Source organism: Nerophis ophidion, linkage group LG13 (genome assembly GCF_033978795.1).
Source record: "Nerophis ophidion isolate RoL-2023_Sa linkage group LG13, RoL_Noph_v1.0, whole genome shotgun sequence".
NCBI lineage: Eukaryota > Metazoa > Chordata > Actinopteri > Syngnathiformes > Syngnathidae > Nerophis > Nerophis ophidion.
In genome coordinates this window covers 26,278,941-26,299,260 of record NC_084623.1, presented here as the reverse complement: position 1 = coordinate 26,299,260, position 20,320 = coordinate 26,278,941, and the positions used below count along the sequence as shown (strand labels likewise).

At 46.1% G+C, this 20,320-nt stretch overlaps 2 non-coding genes and 38 pseudogenes across 2 annotated transcripts; all 40 read right to left on the bottom strand.

Moving 5' to 3' along the window:
• Window positions 1–328: 328 nt before the first annotated feature.
• On the bottom strand, window positions 329–447 carry LOC133565551 (5S ribosomal RNA; annotated as a pseudogene).
• A 364-nt stretch (window positions 448–811) lies between these two features.
• Window positions 812–930, bottom strand: LOC133567349 (5S ribosomal RNA; annotated as a pseudogene).
• A 364-nt stretch (window positions 931–1,294) lies between these two features.
• Window positions 1,295–1,413, bottom strand: LOC133567197 (5S ribosomal RNA; annotated as a pseudogene).
• A 368-nt stretch (window positions 1,414–1,781) lies between these two features.
• On the bottom strand, window positions 1,782–1,900 carry LOC133567245 (5S ribosomal RNA; annotated as a pseudogene).
• Window positions 1,901–2,264: 364 nt separating this feature from the next.
• Window positions 2,265–2,383, bottom strand: LOC133567444 (5S ribosomal RNA; annotated as a pseudogene).
• A 364-nt stretch (window positions 2,384–2,747) lies between these two features.
• On the bottom strand, window positions 2,748–2,866 carry LOC133566007 (5S ribosomal RNA; annotated as a pseudogene).
• Window positions 2,867–3,238: 372 nt separating this feature from the next.
• On the bottom strand, window positions 3,239–3,357 carry LOC133567368 (5S ribosomal RNA; annotated as a pseudogene).
• A 364-nt stretch (window positions 3,358–3,721) lies between these two features.
• Window positions 3,722–3,840, bottom strand: LOC133565363 (5S ribosomal RNA; annotated as a pseudogene).
• Window positions 3,841–4,695: 855 nt separating this feature from the next.
• On the bottom strand, window positions 4,696–4,814 carry LOC133567539 (5S ribosomal RNA). The gene has a single exon (XR_009809455.1). It is a non-coding gene; the product is annotated as a 5S ribosomal RNA (ribosomal RNA).
• A 364-nt stretch (window positions 4,815–5,178) lies between these two features.
• LOC133566422 (5S ribosomal RNA) lies at window positions 5,179–5,297 on the bottom strand (annotated as a pseudogene).
• Window positions 5,298–5,665: 368 nt separating this feature from the next.
• Window positions 5,666–5,784, bottom strand: LOC133567744 (5S ribosomal RNA; annotated as a pseudogene).
• Window positions 5,785–6,152: 368 nt separating this feature from the next.
• Window positions 6,153–6,271, bottom strand: LOC133566028 (5S ribosomal RNA; annotated as a pseudogene).
• Window positions 6,272–6,635: 364 nt separating this feature from the next.
• Window positions 6,636–6,754, bottom strand: LOC133566084 (5S ribosomal RNA; annotated as a pseudogene).
• Window positions 6,755–7,126: 372 nt separating this feature from the next.
• Window positions 7,127–7,245, bottom strand: LOC133565120 (5S ribosomal RNA; annotated as a pseudogene).
• Window positions 7,246–7,613: 368 nt separating this feature from the next.
• LOC133567526 (5S ribosomal RNA) lies at window positions 7,614–7,732 on the bottom strand. Its single transcript, XR_009809454.1, has one exon. It is a non-coding gene; the product is annotated as a 5S ribosomal RNA (ribosomal RNA).
• Window positions 7,733–8,096: 364 nt separating this feature from the next.
• LOC133566421 (5S ribosomal RNA) lies at window positions 8,097–8,215 on the bottom strand (annotated as a pseudogene).
• Window positions 8,216–8,583: 368 nt separating this feature from the next.
• On the bottom strand, window positions 8,584–8,702 carry LOC133567743 (5S ribosomal RNA; annotated as a pseudogene).
• A 368-nt stretch (window positions 8,703–9,070) lies between these two features.
• On the bottom strand, window positions 9,071–9,189 carry LOC133566027 (5S ribosomal RNA; annotated as a pseudogene).
• Window positions 9,190–9,553: 364 nt separating this feature from the next.
• Window positions 9,554–9,672, bottom strand: LOC133566083 (5S ribosomal RNA; annotated as a pseudogene).
• A 372-nt stretch (window positions 9,673–10,044) lies between these two features.
• LOC133565119 (5S ribosomal RNA) lies at window positions 10,045–10,163 on the bottom strand (annotated as a pseudogene).
• Window positions 10,164–10,531: 368 nt separating this feature from the next.
• On the bottom strand, window positions 10,532–10,650 carry LOC133567430 (5S ribosomal RNA; annotated as a pseudogene).
• A 368-nt stretch (window positions 10,651–11,018) lies between these two features.
• On the bottom strand, window positions 11,019–11,137 carry LOC133565560 (5S ribosomal RNA; annotated as a pseudogene).
• Window positions 11,138–11,501: 364 nt separating this feature from the next.
• Window positions 11,502–11,620, bottom strand: LOC133566418 (5S ribosomal RNA; annotated as a pseudogene).
• Window positions 11,621–11,988: 368 nt separating this feature from the next.
• LOC133567642 (5S ribosomal RNA) lies at window positions 11,989–12,107 on the bottom strand (annotated as a pseudogene).
• Window positions 12,108–12,475: 368 nt separating this feature from the next.
• On the bottom strand, window positions 12,476–12,594 carry LOC133566026 (5S ribosomal RNA; annotated as a pseudogene).
• Window positions 12,595–12,958: 364 nt separating this feature from the next.
• LOC133565342 (5S ribosomal RNA) lies at window positions 12,959–13,077 on the bottom strand (annotated as a pseudogene).
• A 372-nt stretch (window positions 13,078–13,449) lies between these two features.
• Window positions 13,450–13,568, bottom strand: LOC133565436 (5S ribosomal RNA; annotated as a pseudogene).
• Window positions 13,569–13,936: 368 nt separating this feature from the next.
• LOC133567361 (5S ribosomal RNA) lies at window positions 13,937–14,055 on the bottom strand (annotated as a pseudogene).
• Window positions 14,056–14,423: 368 nt separating this feature from the next.
• On the bottom strand, window positions 14,424–14,542 carry LOC133565792 (5S ribosomal RNA; annotated as a pseudogene).
• A 364-nt stretch (window positions 14,543–14,906) lies between these two features.
• LOC133566417 (5S ribosomal RNA) lies at window positions 14,907–15,025 on the bottom strand (annotated as a pseudogene).
• A 364-nt stretch (window positions 15,026–15,389) lies between these two features.
• Window positions 15,390–15,508, bottom strand: LOC133566118 (5S ribosomal RNA; annotated as a pseudogene).
• A 364-nt stretch (window positions 15,509–15,872) lies between these two features.
• LOC133567296 (5S ribosomal RNA) lies at window positions 15,873–15,991 on the bottom strand (annotated as a pseudogene).
• Window positions 15,992–16,582: 591 nt separating this feature from the next.
• Window positions 16,583–16,701, bottom strand: LOC133565707 (5S ribosomal RNA; annotated as a pseudogene).
• Window positions 16,702–17,069: 368 nt separating this feature from the next.
• LOC133566616 (5S ribosomal RNA) lies at window positions 17,070–17,188 on the bottom strand (annotated as a pseudogene).
• A 364-nt stretch (window positions 17,189–17,552) lies between these two features.
• On the bottom strand, window positions 17,553–17,671 carry LOC133566095 (5S ribosomal RNA; annotated as a pseudogene).
• Window positions 17,672–18,035: 364 nt separating this feature from the next.
• On the bottom strand, window positions 18,036–18,154 carry LOC133565438 (5S ribosomal RNA; annotated as a pseudogene).
• Window positions 18,155–18,522: 368 nt separating this feature from the next.
• On the bottom strand, window positions 18,523–18,641 carry LOC133565816 (5S ribosomal RNA; annotated as a pseudogene).
• A 363-nt stretch (window positions 18,642–19,004) lies between these two features.
• LOC133565271 (5S ribosomal RNA) lies at window positions 19,005–19,123 on the bottom strand (annotated as a pseudogene).
• Window positions 19,124–19,487: 364 nt separating this feature from the next.
• LOC133566955 (5S ribosomal RNA) lies at window positions 19,488–19,606 on the bottom strand (annotated as a pseudogene).
• A 368-nt stretch (window positions 19,607–19,974) lies between these two features.
• On the bottom strand, window positions 19,975–20,093 carry LOC133566325 (5S ribosomal RNA; annotated as a pseudogene).
• Window positions 20,094–20,320: the final 227 nt, after the last annotated feature.

The window sequence follows — 20,320 nt, the reverse complement described above, 5'->3', positions numbered from 1 at the left end:
GCTGGTTGACAGGACCTTTCTGCAATGAGCTACACGTGTGTGATACAATAATCACTGCTCTTTTTCTCAGCCTATGTATCTCTTTGGACTTTTGCCCCACTGTTAGCACTGAAGTGCCTTGAGGCACATGGGTCACTGTTGGCGACACTGCAAATCTTGCTATAAATTTCAGACCGAGTCAAAACTAAACAAACATGTTTTGGGTGGAGACCAGCGGTTTGTTTGGACGAGCATAATGTAGCGTTTTGACAAGTGTGGCAAGTATCTCTAGCCATTGTGAAAAAAACAAAAGGGAGAAAGTGCGCCCTATACTGGTAGCATCGCTAAAAGCCTACAGCACCTGGTATTCCTAGGCAGTCTCCCAACCAAGTACTAACCAGGCCAGACCCAACTTAGCTTCCGAGATCAGACGAGATCGGGCGATCTTCGGGTAGTATGGCCGTAAGCCGAGAGGTAGTCCTCAGAATTCAATTTTTAAATGTGGCAAGCTGGTTGACAGGACCTTTCTGCAATGAGCTACACGTGTGTGATACAATAATCACTGCTCTTTTTCTCAGCCTATGTAACTCTTTGGACTTTTGCCCCACTGTTAGCACTGAAGTGCCTTGAGGCACATGGGTCACTGTTGGCGACACTGCAAATCTTGCTATAAATTACAGACCGAGTCAAAACTAAACTTGTTTTGGGTGTAGAACAGCGTTTTGTTTGGACGAGCATAATGTAGCGTTTTGACAAGTGTGGCAAGTATCTATAGCCATTGTGACAAAAACAAAAGGGAGAAAGTGCGCCCTATACTGGGAGCATCGCTAAAAGCCTACAGAACCTGGTATTCCTAGGCAGTCTCCTATCCAAGTACTAACCAGGACAGACCCAGCTTAGCTTCCGAGATCAGACGAGATCGGGCTATCTTCGGGTAGTATGGCCGTTAGCCGAGATGAAGTCCTCAGAATTCAATTTTTAAATGTGGCAAGCTGGTTGACAGGACCTTTCTGCAATTAGCTACACGTGTGTGATACAATAATCACTGCTCTTTTTCTCAGCCTATGTAACTCTTTGGACTTTTGCCCCACTGTTAGCACTGAAGTGCCTTGAGGTACATGGGTCACTGTTGACGACACTGCAAATCTTGCTATAAATTTCAGACCGAGTCAAAACTAAACATGTTTTGGGTGGAGACCAGCGTTTTGTTTGGACGAGCATAATGTAGCGTTTTGACAAGTGTGGCAAGTATCTATAGCCATTGTGAGAAAAAAAAAAGGGAGAAAGTGCGCCCTATACTGGGAGCATCGCTAAAAGCCTACGGCACTTGGTATTCCTAGGCAGTCTCCCATCCAAGTACTAAACAGGCCAGACCCAGCTTAGCTTACGAGATCAGACGAGATCGGGCGATCTTCGGGTAGTATGGCCGTAAGCCGAGAGACAGTCCTCAGAATTCAATTTTTAAATGTGGCAAGCTGGTTGACAGGACCTTTCTGCAATGAGCTACACGTGTGTGATACAATAATCACTGCTCTTTTTCTCAGCCTATGTAACTCTTTGGACTTTTGCCCCACTGTTAGCACTGAAGTGCCTTGAGGCACATGGGTCACTGTTGGCGACACTGCAAATCTTGCTATAAATTTCAGACCGAGTCAAAACTAAACAAACATGTTTTGGGTGGAGACCAGCGGTTTGTTTGGACGAGCATAATGTAGCGTTTTGACAAGTGTGGCAAATATCTATAGCCATTGTGAAAAAAACAAAAGGGAGAAAGTGCGCCCTATACTGGTAGCATCGCTAAAAGCCTACAGCACCTGGTATTCCTAGGCAGTCTCCCAACCAAGTACTAACCAGGCCAGACCCAGCTTATCTTCCGTGATCAGACGAGATGGGGCGATCTTCGGGTAGTATGGCCGTAAGCCGAGAGGCAGTCCTCAGAATAAAATTTTTAAATGTGGCAAGCTGGTTGACAGGACCTTTCTGCAATGAGCTACACGTGTGTGATACAATAATCACTGCTCTTTTTCTCAGCCTATGTAACTCTTTGGACTTTTGCCCCACTGTTAGCACTGAAGTGCCTTGAGGCACATGGGTCACTGTTGGCGACACTGCAAATCTTGCTATAAATTTCAGACCGAGTCAAAACTAAACATGTTTTGGTTGGAGACCAGCGTTTTGTTTGGACGAGCATAATGTAGCGTTTTGACAAGTGTGGCAAGTATCTATAGCCATTGTGAAAAAAACAAAAGGGAGAAAGTGCGCCCTATACTGGTAGCATCGCTAAAAGCCTACAGCACCTGGTATTCCTAGGCAGTCTCCCAACCAAGTACTAACAAGGCCAGACCCAGCTCAGCTTCCGAGATCAGACGAGATGGGGCGATCTTCGGGTAGTATGGCCGTAAGCCGAGAGGCAGTCCTCAGAATTCAATTTTTAAATGTGGCAAGCTGGTTGACAGGACCTTTCTGCAATGAGCTACACGTGTGTGATACAATAATCACTGCTCTTTTTCTCAGCCTATGTAACTCTTTGGACTTTTGCCCCACTGTTAGCACTGAAGTGCCTTGAGGCACATGGGTCACTGTTGGCGACACTGCCAATCTTGCTATAAATTTCAGAACGAGTCAAAACCAAACATGTTTTGGTTGGAGACCAGCGTTTTGTTTGGACGAGCATAATGTAGCGTTTTGACAAGTGTGGCAAGTATCTATAGCCATTGTGAAAAAAACAAAAGGGAGAAAGTGCGCCCTATACTGGTAGCATCGCTAAAAGCTTACAGCACCTGGTATTCCTAGGGAGTCTCCCAACCAAGTACTAACCAGGCCAGACCCAGCTTAGCTTCCGAGATCAGACGAGATCGGGCGATCTTCGGGTAGTATGGCCGTAAGCCGAAAGGCAGTCCTCAGAATTCAATTTTTAAATGTGGCAAGCTGGTTGACAGGACCTTTCTGCAATGAGCTACACGTGTGTGATACAATAATCACTGCTCTTTTTCTTAGTTTCTCAGCCTATGTAACTCTTTGGACTTTTGCCCCACTGTTAGCACTGAAGTGCCTTGAGGCACATGGGTCACTGTTGGCGACACTGCAAATCTTGCTATAAATTTCAGACCGAGTCAAAACTAAACATGTTTTGGGTGGAGACCAGTGTTTTGTTTGGACGAGCATAATGTAGCGTTTTGACAAGTGTGGCAAGTATCTATAGCCATTGTGAGAAAAACAAAAGGGAGAAAGTGCGCCCTATACTGGGGGCATCGCTAAAAGCCTACAGCACTTGGTATTCCTCGGCAGTCTCCCAACCAAGTACTAACCAGGCCGGACCCAGCTTAGCTTCCGAGATCAGACGAGATCGGGGGATCTTCGGGTAGTATGGCCGTAAGGAGAGAGGCAGTCCTCAGAATTCAATTTTTGAATGTGGCAAGCTGGTTGACAGGACCTTTCTGCAATGAGCTACACATGTGTGATACAATAATCATTGCTTTTTTTCTCAGCCCATGTAACTCTTTGGACTTTTGCCCCACTGTTAGCACTGAAGTGCCTTGAGGCACATGGGTCAATGTTGGCGACACTGCAAATATTGCTATAAATTTCAGACCGAGTCAAAACTTAACATGTTTTGGGTGGAGACCAGCGTTTAGTTTGGACGAGCATAATGGAGCGTTTTGACAAGTGTGGCAAGTATCTATAGCTATTGTGACAAAAACAAAAGGGAGAAAATGCGCCCTATACTGGGAGCATCGCTAAAAGCCTACAGCACCTGGTATTCCTAGGCAGTCTCCCATCCAAGTACTAACCAGGCCAGACCCAGCTTAGCTTCCGAGCTCAGACGAGATCGGGCGATCTTCGGGTAGTATGGCCGTAAGCCGAGATGCGGTCATCAGAATTCTATTTTTAAATGTGGCAAGCTGGTTGACAGGACCTTTCTGCAATGAGCTACACGTGTGTGATACAATAATCACTGCTCTTTTTCTGAGCCTATGTAACTCTTTGGACTTTTGCCCCACTGTTAGCACTGAAGTGCCTTGAGGCACATGGGTCACTGTTGGCGACACTGCAAATCTTGCTATAAATTTCAGACCGAGTCAAAACTAATCAAACATGTTTTGGGTGGAGACCAGCGTTTTGTTTGGACGAGCATAATGTAGCGTTTTGACAAGTGTGGCAAGTATCTATAGCCATTGTGAGAAAAACAAAAGGGAGAAAGTGCGCCCTATACTGGGAGCATCGCTAAAATCCTACAGCACCTGGTATTCCTAGGCAGTCTCCCATTCAAGTACTAACCAGGCCAGAAACAGCTTAACATCCGAGATCAGACGAGATCATGCGATCTTCGGGTAGTATGGCCGTAAGGCGAGAGGCAGTCCTCAGAATTCAATTTTTAAATGTGGCAAGCTGGTTGACAGGACCTTTCTGCAATGAGCTACACGTGTGTGATACAATAATCACTACTCTTTTTCTCAGCCTATGTAACTCTTTGGACTTTTGCCCCACTGTTAGCACTGAAGTGCCTTCAGGCACATGGGTCACTGTTGGCGACACTGCAAATCTTGCTATAAATTTCAGACCGAGTCAAAACTAAACAAACATGTTTTGGGTGGAGACCAGCGGTTTGTTTGGACGAGCATAATGTAGCGTTTTGACAAGTGTGGCAAGTATCTATAGCCATTGTGACAAACACAAAAGGGAGAAAGTGCGCCCTATACTGGGGGCATCGCTAAAAGCCTACAGCACCTGGTATTCCTAGGCAGTCTCCCATCCCAGTACTAACCAGGCCAGACCCAGCTTAGCTTCCGAGATCAGACGAGATCGGGCGATCTTTGGGTAGTATGGCCGTAAGCCGAGAGGCAGTCCTCAGAATTCAATTTTTAAATGTGGCAAGCTGGTTGACAGGACCTTTCTGCAATGAGCTACACGTGTGTTATACAATAATCACTTCTGTTTTTCTCAGCCTATGTAACTCTTTGGACTTTTGCCCCACTCTTAGCACTGAAGTGCCTTGAGGCACATGGGTCACTGTTGGCGACACTGCAAATCTTGCTATAAATTTCAGACCGAGTCAAAACTAAACATGTTTTGGGTGGAGACCAGCGTTTTGTTTGGACGAGCATAATGTAGCGTTTTGACAAGTGTGGCAAGTATCTATAGCCATTGTGACAAAAACAAAAGGGAGAAAGTGCGCCCTATACTGGGAGCATCGCTAAAAGCCTACAGCACCTGGTATTCCTAGGCAGTCTCCCATCCAAGTACTAACCAGGACGGACCCAGCTTAGCTTCCGAGATCAGACGAGATCGGGGGATCTTCGGGTAGTATGGCCGTAAGCCAAGAGGCAGTCCTCAGAATTCAATTTTTAAATGTGGCAAGCTGGTTGACAGGAACTTTCTGCAATGAGCTACACGTGTGTGATACAATAATCACTGCTCTTTTTCTCAGCCTATGTAACTCTTTGGACTTTTGCCCCACTGTTAGCACTGAAGTGCCTTGAGGCACATGGGTCACTGTTGGCGACACTGCAAATCTTGCTATAAATTTCAGACCGAGTCAAAACTAAACAAACATGTTTTGGGTGGAGACCAGCGGTTTGTTTGGACGAGCATAATGTAGCGTTTTGACAAGTGTGGCAAATATCTATAGCCATTGTGACAAAAACAAAAGGGAGAAAGTGCGCTCTATACTGGGAGCATCGCTAAAAGCCTACAGCACCTGGTATTCCTAGGCAGTCTCCCATCCAAGTACTAACCAGGTCCGACCCAGCTTAGCTTCCGAGATCAGACGAGATCGGGCGATCTTCGGGTAGTATGGCCGTAAGCCGAGAGACAGTCCTCAGAATTCAAGTTTTAAATGTGGCAAGCTGGTTGACAGGACCTTTCTGCAATGAGCTACACGTGTGTGATACAATAATCACTGCTCTTTTTCTCAGCCTATGTAACCCTTTGGACTTTTGCCCCAATGTTAGCACTGAAGTGCCTTGAGGCACATGGGTCACTGTTGGCGACACTGCAAATCTTGCTATAAATTTCAGACCGAGTCAAAACTAAACAAACATGTTTTGGGTGGAGACCAGCGGTTTGTTTGGACGAGCATAATGTAGCGTTTTGACAAGTGTGGCAAATATCTATAGCCATTGTGAAAAAAACAAAAGGGAGAAAGTGCGCCCTATACTGGTAGCATCGCTAAAAGCCTACAGCACCTGGTATTCCTAGGCAGTCTCCCAACCAAGTACTAACCAGGCCAGACCCAGCTTAGCTTCCGAGATCAGACGAGATCGGGCGATCTTCGGGTAGTATGGCCGTAAGACGAGAGGCAGTCCTCAGAATTCAATTTTTAAATGTGCCAATCTGGTTGACAGGACCTTTCTGCAATGAGCTACACGTGTGTGATACAATAATCACTGCTCTTTTTCTCAGCCTATGTAACTCTTACGACTTTTGCCCCACTGTTAGCACTGAAGTGCCTTGAGGCACATGGGTCACTATTGGCGACACTGCAAATCTTGCTATAAATTTCAGACCGATTCAAAACTAAACATGTTTTGGGTGGAGACCAGAGTTTTGTTTGGACGAGCATAATGTAGCGTTTTGACAAGTGTGGCAAGTATCTATAGCCATTGTGACAAAAACAAAAGGGAGAAAGTGCGCCCTATACTGGGAGCATCGCTAAAAGCCTACAGCACCTGGTATTCCTAGGAAGTCTCCCATCCAAGTACTAACCAGGCAGGACCCAGCTTATCTTCCGAGATCAGACGAGATCGGGGGATCTTCGGGTAGTATGGCCGTAAGCCGAGAGGCAGGCCTCAGAATTAAATTTTTAAATGTGGCAAGCTGGTTGACAGGACCTTTCTGCAATGAGCTACACGTGTGTGATACAATAATCACTGCTCTTTTTCTTAGTTTCTCAGCCTATGTAACTCTTTGGACTTTTGCCCCACTGTTAGCACTGAAGTGCCTTGAGGCACATGGGTCACTGTTGGCGACACTGCAAATCTTGCTATAAATTTCAGACCGAGTCAAAACTAAACTTGTTTTGGGTGGAGACCAGCGTTTTGTTTGGACGAGCATAATGTAGCGTTTTGACAAGTGTGGCAAGTATCAATAGCCATTGTGACAAAAACCAAAGGGAGAAAGTGCGCCCTATACTGGGAGCATCGCTAAAAGCCTACAGCACCTGGTATTCCTAGGTAGTCTCCCAACCAAGTACTAACCAGGCCAGACCCAGCTTAGCTTCCGAGATCAGACGAGATCGGGCGATCTTCGGGTAGTATGGCCGTAAGCCGAGAGGCTGTTCTCAGAATTCAATTTTTAAATGTGGCAAGCTGGTTGACAGGACCTTTCTGCAATGAGCTACACGTGTGTGATACAATAATCACTACTCTTTTTCTCAGCCTATGTAACTCTTTGGACTTTTGCCCCACTGTTAGCACTGAAGTGCCTTGAGGCACATGGGTCACTGTTGGCGACACTGCAAATCTTGCTATAAATTTCAGACCGAGTCAAAACTAAACAAACATGTTTTGGGTGGAGACCAGCGGTTTGTTTGGACGAGCATAATGTAGCGTTTTGACAAGTGTGGCAAGTATCCATAGCCATTGTGACAAACACAAAAGGGAGAAAGTGCGCCCTATACTGGGGGCATCGCTAAAAGCCTACAGCACCTGGTATTCCTAGGCAGTCTCCCATCCCAGTACTAACCAGGCCAGACCCAGCTTAGCTTCCGAGATCAGACGAGATCGGGCGATCTTTGGGTAGTATGGCCGTAAGCCGAGAGGCAGTCCTCAGAATTCAATTTTTAAATGTGGCAAGCTGGTTGACAGGACCTTTCTGCAATGAGCTACACGTGTGTTATACAATAATCACTTCTGTTTTTCTCAGCCTATGTAACTCTTTGGACTTTTGCCCCACTCTTAGCACTGAAGTGCCTTGAGGCACATGGGTCACTGTTGGCGACACTGCAAATCTTGCTATAAATTTCAGACCGAGTCAAAACTAAACATGTTTTGGGTGGAGACCAGCGTTTTGTTTGGACGAGCATAATGTAGCGTTTTGACAAGTGTGGCAAGTATCTATAGCCATTGTGACAAAAACAAAAGGGAGAAAGTGCGCCCTATACTGGGAGCATCGCTAAAAGCCTACAGCACCTGGTATTCCTAGGCAGTCTCCCATCCAAGTACTAACCAGGACGGACCCAGCTTAGCTTCCGAGATCAGACGAGATCGGGGGATCTTCGGGTAGTATGGCCGTAAGCCAAGAGGCAGTCCTCAGAATTCAATTTTTAAATGTGGCAAGCTGGTTGACAGGAACTTTCTGCAATGAGCTACACGTGTGTGATACAATAATCACTGCTCTTTTTCTCAGCCTATGTAACTCTTTGGACTTTTGCCCCACTGTTAGCACTGAAGTGCCTTGAGGCACATGGGTCACTGTTGGCGACACTGCAAATCTTGCTATAAATTTCAGACCGAGTCAAAACTAAACAAACATGTTTTGGGTGGAGACCAGCGGTTTGTTTGGACGAGCATAATGTAGCGTTTTGACAAGTGTGGCAAATATCTATAGCCATTGTGACAAAAACAAAAGGGAGAAAGTGCGCTCTATACTGGGAGCATCGCTAAAAGCCTACAGCACCTGGTATTCCTAGGCAGTCTCCCATCCAAGTACTAACCAGGTCCGACCCAGCTTAGCTTCCGAGATCAGACGAGATCGGGCGATCTTCGGGTAGTATGGCCGTAAGCCGAGAGACAGTCCTCAGAATTCAAGTTTTAAATGTGGCAAGCTGGTTGACAGGACCTTTCTGCAATGAGCTACACGTGTGTGATACAATAATCACTGCTCTTTTTCTCAGCCTATGTAACCCTTTGGACTTTTGCCCCAATGTTAGCACTGAAGTGCCTTGAGGCACATGGGTCACTGTTGGCGACACTGCAAATCTTGCTATAAATTTCAGACCGAGTCAAAACTAAACAAACATGTTTTGGGTGGAGACCAGCGGTTTGTTTGGACGAGCATAATGTAGCGTTTTGACAAGTGTGGCAAATATCTATAGCCATTGTGAAAAAAACAAAAGGGAGAAAGTGCGCCCTATACTGGTAGCATCGCTAAAAGCCTACAGCACCTGGTATTCCTAGGCAGTCTCCCAACCAAGTACTAACCAGGCCAGACCCAGCTTAGCTTCCGAGATCAGACGAGATCGGGCGATCTTCGGGTAGTATGGCCGTAAGACGAGAGGCAGTCCTCAGAATTCAATTTTTAAATGTGCCAATCTGGTTGACAGGACCTTTCTGCAATGAGCTACACGTGTGTGATACAATAATCACTGCTCTTTTTCTCAGCCTATGTAACTCTTACGACTTTTGCCCCACTGTTAGCACTGAAGTGCCTTGAGGCACATGGGTCACTATTGGCGACACTGCAAATCTTGCTATAAATTTCAGACCGATTCAAAACTAAACATGTTTTGGGTGGAGACCAGAGTTTTGTTTGGACGAGCATAATGTAGCGTTTTGACAAGTGTGGCAAGTATCTATAGCCATTGTGACAAAAACAAAAGGGAGAAAGTGCGCCCTATACTGGGAGCATCGCTAAAAGCCTACAGCACCTGGTATTCCTAGGAAGTCTCCCATCCAAGTACTAACCAGGCAGGACCCAGCTTATCTTCCGAGATCAGACGAGATCGGGGGATCTTCGGGTAGTATGGCCGTAAGCCGAGAGGCAGGCCTCAGAATTAAATTTTTAAATGTGGCAAGCTGGTTGACAGGACCTTTCTGCAATGAGCTACACGTGTGTGATACAATAATCACTGCTCTTTTTCTTAGTTTCTCAGCCTATGTAACTCTTTGGACTTTTGCCCCACTGTTAGCACTGAAGTGCCTTGAGGCACATGGGTCACTGTTGGCGACACTGCAAATCTTGCTATAAATTTCAGACCGAGTCAAAACTAAACTTGTTTTGGGTGGAGACCAGCGTTTTGTTTGGACGAGCATAATGTAGCGTTTTGACAAGTGTGGCAAGTATCAATAGCCATTGTGACAAAAACCAAAGGGAGAAAGTGCGCCCTATACTGGGAGCATCGCTAAAAGCCTACAGCACCTGGTATTCCTAGGTAGTCTCCCAACCAAGTACTAACCAGGCCAGACCCAGCTTAGCTTCCGAGATCAGACGAGATCGGGCGATCTTCGGGTAGTATGGCCGTAAGCCGAGAGGCTGTTCTCAGAATTCAATTTTTAAATGTGGCAAGCTGGTTGACAGGACCTTTCTGCAATGAGCTACACGTGTGTGATACAATAATCACTACTCTTTTTCTCAGCCTATGTAACTCTTTGGACTTTTGCCCCACTGTTAGCACTGAAGTGCCTTGAGGCACATGGGTCACTGTTGGCGACACTGCAAATCTTGCTATAAATTTCAGACCGAGTCAAAACTAAACAAACATGTTTTGGGTGGAGACCAGCGGTTTGTTTGGACGAGCATAATGTAGCGTTTTGACAAGTGTGGCAAGTATCCATAGCCATTGTGACAAACACAAAAGGGAGAAAGTGCGCCCTATACTGGGAGCATCGCTAAAAGCCTACAGCACCTGGTATTCCTAGGCAGTCTCCCATCCAAGTACTAACCAGGCCAGAAACAGCTTAACTTCCGAGATCAGACGAGATCATGCGATCTTCGGGTAGTATGGCCGTAAGGCGAGAGGCAGTCCTCAGAATTCAATTTTTAAATGTGGCAAGCTGGTTGACAGGACCTTTCTGCAATGAGCTACACGTGTGTGATACAATAATCACTACTCTTTTTCTCAGCCTATGTAACTCTTTGGACTTTTGCCCCACTGTTAGCACTGAAGTGCCTTGAGGCACATGGGTCACTGTTGGCGACACTGCAAATCTTGCTATAAATTTCAGACCGAGTCAAAACTAAACAAACATGTTTTGGGTGGAGACCAGCGGTTTGTTTGGACGAGCATAATGTAGCGTTTTGACAAGTGTGGCAAGTATCTATAGCCATTGTGACAAACACAAAAGGGAGAAAGTGCGCCCTATACTGGGAGCATCGCTAAAAGCCTACAGCACCTGGTATTCCTAGGCAGTCTCCCATCCAAGTACTAACCAGGCCAGACACAGCTTAGCTTCCGAGATCAGACGAGATCGGGCGATCTTTGGGTAGTATGGCCGTAAGCCGAGAGGCAGTCCTCAGAATTCAATTTTTAAATGTGGCAAGCTGGTTGACAGGACCTTTCTGCAATGAGCTACACGTGTGTTATACAATAATCACTTCTGTTTTTCTCAGCCTATGTAACTCTTTGGACTTTTGCCCCACTCTTAGCACTGAAGTGCCTTGAGGCACATGGGTCACTGTTGGCGACACTGCAAATCTTGCTATAAATTTCAGACCGAGTCAAAACTAAACATGTTTTGGGTGGAGACCAGCGTTTTGTTTGGACGAGCATAATGTAGCGTTTTGACAAGTGTGGCAAGTATCTATAGCCATTGTGACAAAAACAAAAGGGAGAAAGTGCGCCCTATACTGGGAGCATCGCTAAAAGCCTACAGCACCTGGTATTCCTAGGCAGTCTCCCATCCAAGTACTAACCAGGACGGACCCAGCTTAGCTTCCGAGATCAGACGAGATCGGGGGATCTTCGGGTAGTATGGCCGTAAGCCAAAAGGCAGTCCTCAGAATTCAATTTTTAAATGTGGCAAGCTGGTTGACAGGAACTTTCTGCAATGAGCTACACGTGTGTGATACAATAATCACTGCTCTTTTTCTCAGCCTATGTAACTCTTTGGACTTTTGCCCCACTGTTAGCACTGAAGTGCCTTGAGGCACATGGGTCACTGTTGGCGACACTGCAAATCTTGCTATAAATTTCAGACCGAGTCAAAACTAAACAAACATGTTTTGGGTGGAGACCAGCGGTTTGTTTGGACGAGCATAATGTAGCGTTTTGACAAGTGTGGCAAATATCTATAGCCATTGTGACAAAAACAAAAGGGAGAAAGTGCGCCCTATACTGGGAGCATCGCTAAAAGCCTACAGCACCTGGTATTCCTAGGCAGTCTCCCATCCAAGTACTAACCAGGCCAGACCCAGCTTAGCTTCCGAGATCAGACGAGATCGGGCGATCTTCGGGTAGTATGGCCGTAAGCCGAGAGACAGTCCTCAGAATTCAAGTTTTAAATGTGGCAAGCTGGTTGACAGGACCTTTCTGCAATGAGCTACACGTGTGTGATACAATAATCACTGCTCTTTTTCTCAGCCTATGTAACCCTTTGGACTTTTGCCCCAATGTTAGCACTGAAGTGCCTTGAGGCACATGGGTCACTGTTGGCGACACTGCAAATCTTGCTATAAATTTCAGACCGAGTCAAAACTAAACAAACATGTTTTGGGTGGAGACCAGCGGTTTGTTTGGACGAGCATAATGTAGCGTTTTGACAAGTGTGGCAAATATCTATAGCCATTGTGAAAAAAACAAAAGGGAGAAAGTGCGCCCTATACTGTTAGCATCGCTAAAAGCCTACAGCACCTGGTATTCCTAGGCAGTCTCCCAACCAAGTACTAACCAGGCCAGACCCAGCTTAGCTTCCGAGATCAGACGAGATCGGGCGATCTTCGGGTAGTATGGCCGTAAGACGAGAGGCAGTCCTCAGAATTCAATTTTTAAATGTGCCAATCTGGTTGACAGGACCTTTCTGCAATGAGCTACACGTGTGTGATACAATAATCACTGCTCTTTTTCTCAGCCTATGTAACTCTTACGACTTTTGCCCCACTGTTAGCACTGAAGTGCCTTGAGGCACATGGGTCACTATTGGCGACACTGCAAATCTTGCTATAAATTTCAGACCGATTCAAAACTAAACATGTTTTGGGTGGAGACCAGAGTTTTGTTTGGACGAGCATAATGTAGCGTTTTGACAAGTGTGGCAAGTATCTATAGCCATTGTGACAAAAACAAAAGGGAGAAAGTGCGCCCTATACTGGGAGCATCGCTAAAAGCCTACAGCACCTGGTATTCCTAGGAAGTCTCCCATCCAAGTACTAACCAGGCCGGACCCAGCTTATCTTCCGAGATCAGACGAGATCGGGGGATCTTCGGGTAGTATGGCCGTAAGCCGAGAGGCAGGCCTCAGAATTAAATTTTTAAATGTGGCAAGCTGGTTGACAGGACCTTTCTGCAATGAGCTACACGTGTGTGATACAATAATCACTGCTCTTTTTCTTAGTTTCTCAGCCTATGTAACTCTTTGGACTTTTGCCCCACTGTTAGCACTGAAGTGCCTTGAGGCACATGGGTCACTGTTGGCGACACTGCAAATCTTGCTATAAATTTCAGACCGAGTCAAAACTAAACTTGTTTTGGGTGGAGACCAGCGTTTTGTTTGGACGAGCATAATGTAGCGTTTTGACAAGTGTGGCAAGTATCAATAGCCATTGTGACAAAAACAAAAGGGAGAAAGTGCGCCCTATACTGGGAGCATCGCTAAAAGCCTACAGCACCTGGTATTCCGAGGTAGTCTCCCAACCAAGTACTAACCAGGCCAGACCCAGCTTAGCTTCCGAGATCAGACGAGATCGGGCGATCTTCGGGTAGTATGGCCGTAAGCCGAGAGGCTGTTCTCAGAATTCAATTTTTAAATGTGGCAAGCTGGTTGACAGGACCTTTCTGCAATGAGCTACACGTGTGTGATACAATAATCACTACTCTTTTTCTCAACCTATGTAACTCTTTGGACTTTTGCCCCACTGTTAGCACTGAAGTGCCTTGAGGCACATGGGTCACTGTTGGCGACACTGCAAATCTTGCTATAAATTTCAGACCGAGTCAAAACTAAACAAACATGTTTTGGGTGGAGACCAGCGGTTTGTTTGGACGAGCATAATGTAGCGTTTTGACAAGTGTGGCAAGTATCCATAGCCATTGTGACAAACACAAAAGGGAGAAAGTGCGCCCTATACTGGGAGCATCGCTAAAAGCCTACAGCACCTGGTATTCCTAGGCAGTCTCCCATCCAAGTACTAACCAGGCCAGAAACAGCTTAACTTCCGAGATCAGACGAGATCATGCGATCTTCGGGTAGTATGGCCGTAAGCCGAGAGGCAGTCCTCAGAATTCAATTTTTAAATGTGGCAAGCTGGTTGACAGGACCTTTCTGCAATGAGCTACACGTGTGTGATACAATAATCACTACTCTTTTTCTCAGCCTATGTAACTCTTTGGACTTTTGCCCCACTGTTAGCACTGAAGTGCCTTGAGGCACATGGGTCACTGTTGGCGACACTGCAAATCTTGCTATAAATTTCAGACCGAGTCAAAACTAAACAAACAAGTTTTGGGTGGAGACCAGCGGTTTGTTTGGACGAGCATAATGTAGCGTTTTGACAAGTGTGGCAAGTATCTATAGCCATTGGGGCCAACACAAAAGGGAGAAAGTGCGCCCTATACTGGGAGCATCGCTAAAAGCCTACAGCACCTGGTATTCCTAGGCAGTCTCCCATCCAAGTACTAACCAGGCCAGACCCAGCTTAGCTTCCGAGATCAGACGAGATCGGGCGATCTTCGGGTAGGATGGCCGTAAGCCGAGAGGCAGTCCTCAGAATTCAATTTTTAAATGTGGCAAGCTGGTTGACAGGACCTTTCTGCAATGAGCTACACGTGTGTTATACAATAATCACTTCTGTTTTTCTCAGCCTATGTAACTCTTTGGACTTTTGCCCCACTCTTAGCACTGAAGTGCCTTGAGGCACATGGGTCACTGTTGGCAACACTGCAAATCTTGCTATAAATTTCAGACCGAGTCCAAACTAAACATGTTTTGGGTGGAGACCAGCGTTTTGTTTGGACGAGCATAATGTAGCGTTTTGACAAGTGTGGCAAGTATCTATAGTCATTGTGACAAAAACAAAAGGGAGAAAGTGCGCCCTATACTGGGAGCATCGCTAAAAGCCTACAGCACCTGGTATTCCTAGGCAGTCTCCCATCCAAGTACTAACCAGGACGGACCCAGCTTAGCTTCCGAGATCAGACGAGATCGGGGGATCTTCGGGTAGTATGGCCGTAAGCCGAGAGGCAGTCCTCAGAATTCAATTTTTAAATGTGGCAAGCTGGTTGACAGGAACTTTCTGCAATGAGCTACACGTGTGTGATACAATAATCACTGCTCTTTTTCTCAGCCTATGTAACTCTTTGGACTTTTGCCCCACTGTTAGCACTGAAGTGCCTTGAGGCACATGGGTCACTGTTGGCGACACTGCAAATCTTGCTATAAATTTCAGACCGAGTCAAAACTAAACTTGTTTTGGGTGGAGACCAGCGTTTTGTTTGGACGAGCATAATGTAGCGTTTTGACAAGTGTGGCAAGTATCAATAGCCATTGTGACAAAAACAATAGGTAGAAAGTGCGCCCTATACTGGTAGCATCGCTAAAAGCCAACAGCACCTGGTATTCCTAGGCAGTCTCCCAACCAAGTACTAACCAGGCCAGACCCAGCTTAGCTTCCGAGATCAGACGAGATCGGGCGATCTTCGGGTAGTATGGCCGTAAGCCGAGAGGCAGTCCTCAGAATCCAATTTTTAAATGTGGCAAGCTGGTTGACAGGACCTTTCTGCAATGAGCTACACGTGTGTGATACAATAATCACTGCTCTTTTTCTCAGCCTATGTAACTCTTTGGACTTTTGCCCCACTGTTAGCACTGAAGTGCCTTGAGGCACATGGGTCACTGTTGGCGACACTGCAAATCTTGCTATAAATTTCAGACCGAGTCAAAACTAAACTTGTTTTGGGTGGAGACCAGCGTTTTGTTTGGACGAGCATAATGTAGCGTTTTGACAAGTGTGGCAAGTATCTATAGCCATTGTGACAAAAACAAAAGGGAGAAAGTGCGCCCTATACTGGGAGCATCGCTAAAAGCCTACAGCAACAGGTATTCCTAGGCAGCCTCCCATCCAAGTACTAACCAGGCCAGACCCAGCTTAGCTTCCGAGATCAGACGAGATCGGTCGATCTTCGGGCAGTATGGCCGTAAGCCGAGAGGCAGTCCTCAGAATTCAATTTTTAAATGTGGCAAGCTGGTTGACAGGACCTTTCTGCAATGAGCTACACGTGTGTGATACAATAATCACTGCTCTTTTTCTCAGCCTCTGTAACTCTTTGGACTTTTGCCCCAATGTTAGCACTGAAGTGCCTTGAGGCACATGGGTCACTGTTGGCGACACTGCAAATCTTGCTATAAATTTCAGACCGAGTCAAAACTAAACAAACATGTTTTGGGTGGAGACCAGCGGTTTGTTTGGACGAGCATAATGTAGCGTTTTGACAAGTGTGGCAAATATCTATAGCCATTGTGAAAAAAACAAAAGGGAGAAAGTGCGCCCTTTACGACTTTTGCCCCACTGTTAGCACTGAAGTGCCTTGAGGCACATGGGTGACTGTTGGCGACACTGCAAATCTTGCTATAAATTTCAGACCGAGTCAAAACTAAACATGTTTTGGGTGGAGACAAGTGTTTTGTTTGGACGAGCATAAACGTAGCGTTTTGACAAGTGTGGCAAGTATCTAGAGCCATTGTGACAAAAACAAAAGGGAGAAAGTGCGCCCTATACTGGGAGCATCGCTAAAAGCCTACAGCACCTGGTATTCCTAGGCAGTCTCCCATCCAAGTACTAACCAGGCCAGACCCAGCTTAGCTTCCGAGATCAGACGAGATCAGGCGATCTTCGGGCAGTATGGCCGTAAGCCGAGAGGCAGTCCTCAGAATTCAATTTTTAAATGTGGCAAGCTGGTTGACAGGACCTTTCTGCAATGAGCTACACGTGTGTGATACAATAATCACTGCTCTTTTTCTCAGCCTATGTAACTCTTTGGACTTTTGCCCCAATGTTAGCACTGAAGTGCCTTGAGGCACATGGGTCACTGTTGGCGACACTGCAAATCTTGCTATAAATTTCAGACCGAGTCAAAACTAAACAAACATGTTTTGGGTGGAGACCAGCGGTTTGTTTGGACGAGCATAATGTAACGTTTTGACAAGTGTGGCAAATATCTATAGCCATTGTGAAAAAAACAAAAGGGAGAAAGTGCGCCCTATACTGGTAGCATCGCTAAAATCCTACAGCACCTGGTATTCCTAGGCAGTCTCCCAACCAAGTACTAACCAGGCCAGACCCAGCTTAGCTTCCGAGATCAGACGAGATCGGGCGATCTTCGGGTAGTATGGCCGTAAACCGAGAGGCAGTCCTCAGAATTCAATTTTTGAATGTGGCAAGCTGGTTGACAGGACCTTTCTGCAATGAGCTACACGTGTGTGATACAATAATCACTGCTCTTTTTCTCAGCCTATGTAACTCTTTGGACTTTTGCTCCACTGTTAGCACTGAAGTGCCTTGAGGCACATGGGTCACTGTTGGCGACACTGGAAATCTTGCTATAAATTTCAGACCGAGTCAAAACTAAACTTGTTTTGGGTGGAGAACAGCGTTTTGTTTGGACGAGCATAATGTAGCGTTTTGACAAGTGTGGCAAGTATCTATAGCCATTCTGACAAAAACAAAAGGGAGAAAGTGCGCCCTATACTGGGAGCATCGCTAAAAGCCTACAGCACCTGGTATTCCTAGGCAGTCTCCCATCCAAGTACTAACCAGGCCAGACCCAGCTTAGCTTCCGAGATCAGACGAGATCGGTCGATCTTCGGGCAGTATGGCCGTAAGCCGAGAGGCAGTCCTCAGAATTCAATTTTTAAATGTGGCAAGCTGGTTGACAGGACCTTTCTGCAATGAGTTACACGTGTGTGATACAATAATCACTGCCCTTTTTCTCAGCCTATGTAACTCTTACGACTTTTGCCCCACTGTTAGCACTGAAGTGCCTTGAGGCACATGGGTCACTATTGGCGACACTGCAAATCTTGCTATAAATTTCAGACCGAGTCAAAACTAAACATGTTTTGGGTGGAGACCAGCGTTTTGTTTGGACGAGCATAATGTAGCGTTTTGACAAGTGTGGCAAGTATCTATAGCCATTGTGACAAAAACAAAAGGGAGAAAGTGCGCCCTATACTGGGAGCATCGCTAAAAACCTACAGCACCTGGTATTCCTAGGCAGTCTCCCATCCAAGTACTAACCAGGCCAGACCCAGCTTAGCTTCCGAGATCAGACGAGATCGGGCGATCTTCGGGTAGTATGGCCGTAAGCCGAGAGGCAGTCCTCAGAATTCAATTTTTAAATGTGGCAAGCTGGTTGACAGAACATTTCTGCAATGAGCTACACGTGTGTGATACAATAATCACTGCTCTTTTTCTCAGCCTATGTAACTCTTTGGACTTTTGCCCCACTGTTAGCACTGAAGTGCCTTGAGGCACATGGGTCACTGTTGGCGACACTGCAAATCTTGCTATAAATTTCAGACCGAGTCAAAACTAAACAAACATGTTTTGGGTGGAGACCAGCGTTTTGTTTGGACGAGCATCATGTAGCGTTTTGACAAGTGTGGCAAGTATCTATAGCCATTGTGAAAAAAACAAAAGGGAGAAAGTGCGCCCTATACTGGTAGCATCGCTAAAAGCCTACAGCACCTGGTATTCCTAGGCAGTCTCCCAACCAAGTACTAACCAGGCCAGACCCAGCTTAGCTTCCGAGATCAGACGAGATCGGGTGATCTTCGGGTAGTATGGCCGTGAGCCGAGAGGCAGGCCTCAGAATTAAATTTTTAAATGTGGCAAGCTGGTTGACAGGACCTTTCTGCATTGAGCTACACGTGTGTGATACAATAATCACTGCTCTTTTCTCAGCTTATGTAACTCTTTGGACTTTTGCCCCACTGTTAGCACTGAAGTGCCTTGAGGCACATGGATGACTGTTGGCGACACTGCAAATCTTGCTATAAATTTCAGACCGAGTCAAAACTAAACTTGTTTTGGGTGGAGACCAGCGTTTTGTTTGGACGAGCATAATGTAGCGTTTTGACAAGTGTGGCAAGTATCAATAGGCATTGTGACAAAAACAAAAGGGAGAAAGTGCGCCCTATACTGGGAGCATCGCTAAAAGCCTACAGCACCTGGTATTCCTAGGCAGTCTCCCAACCAAGTACTAACCAGGCCAGACCCAGCTTAGCTTCCGAGATCAGACGAGATCGGGCGATCTTCGGGTAGTATGGCCGTAAGCCGAGAGGCAGTCCTCAGAATCCAATTTTTAAATGTGGCAAGCTGGTTGACAGGAACTTTCTGCAATGAGCTACACGTGTGTGATACAATAATCACTGCTCTTTTTCTCAGCCTATGTAACTCTTTGGACTTTTGCCCCACTGTTAGCACTGAAGTGCCTTGAGGCACATGGGTCACTGTTGGCGACACTGGAAATCTTGCTATAAATTTCAGACCGAGTCAAAACTAAACATGTTTTGGGTGGAGACCAGCGTTTTGTTTGGACGAGCATCATGTAGCGTTTTGACAAGTGTGTCAAGTATCTATAGCCATTGTGACAAAAACAAAAGGGAGAAATTGCGCCCTATACTGGGAGCATCGCTAAAAGCCTACAGCACCTGGTATTCCTAGGCAGCCTCCCAACCAAGTACTAACCAGGACAGACCCAGCTTAGCTTCCGAGATCAGACGAGATCGGGCGATCTTCGGGCAGTATGGCCGTAAGCCGAGAGGCAGTCCTCAGAATTCAATTTTTAAATGTGGCAAGCTGGTTGACAGGACCTTTCTGCAATGAGCTACACGTGTGTGATACAATAATCACTGCTCTTTTTCTCAGCCTATGTAACTCTTTGGACTTTTGCCCCAATGTTAGCACTGAAGTGCCTTGAGGCACATGGGTCACTGTTGGCGACACTGCAAATCTTGCTATAAATTTCAGACCGAGTCAAAACTAAACAAACATGTTTTGGGTGGAGACCAGCGGTTTGTTTGGACGAGCATAATGTAGCGTTTTGACAAGTGTGGCAAATATCTATAGCCATTGTGACAAAAACAAAAGGGAGAAAGTGCGCCCTATACTGGGAGCATCGCTAAAAGCCTACAGCACCTGGTATTCCTAGGCAGTCTCCCAACCAAGTACTAACCAGGACAGACCCAGCTTAGCTTCCGAGATCAGACGAGATCGGGCGATCTTCGGGTAGTATGGCCGTAAGCCGAGAGGCAGTCCTCAGAATTCAACTTTTAAATGTGGCAAGCTGGTTGACAGGACCTTTCTGCAATGAGCTACACGTGTGTGATACGATAATCACTGCTCTTTTTCTCAGCCTATGTAACTCTTTGGACTTTTGCCCCACTGTTAGCACTGAAGTGCCTTGCGGCACATGGGTCACTGTTGGCGACACTGCAAATCTTGCTATAAATTTCAGACCGAGTCAAAACTA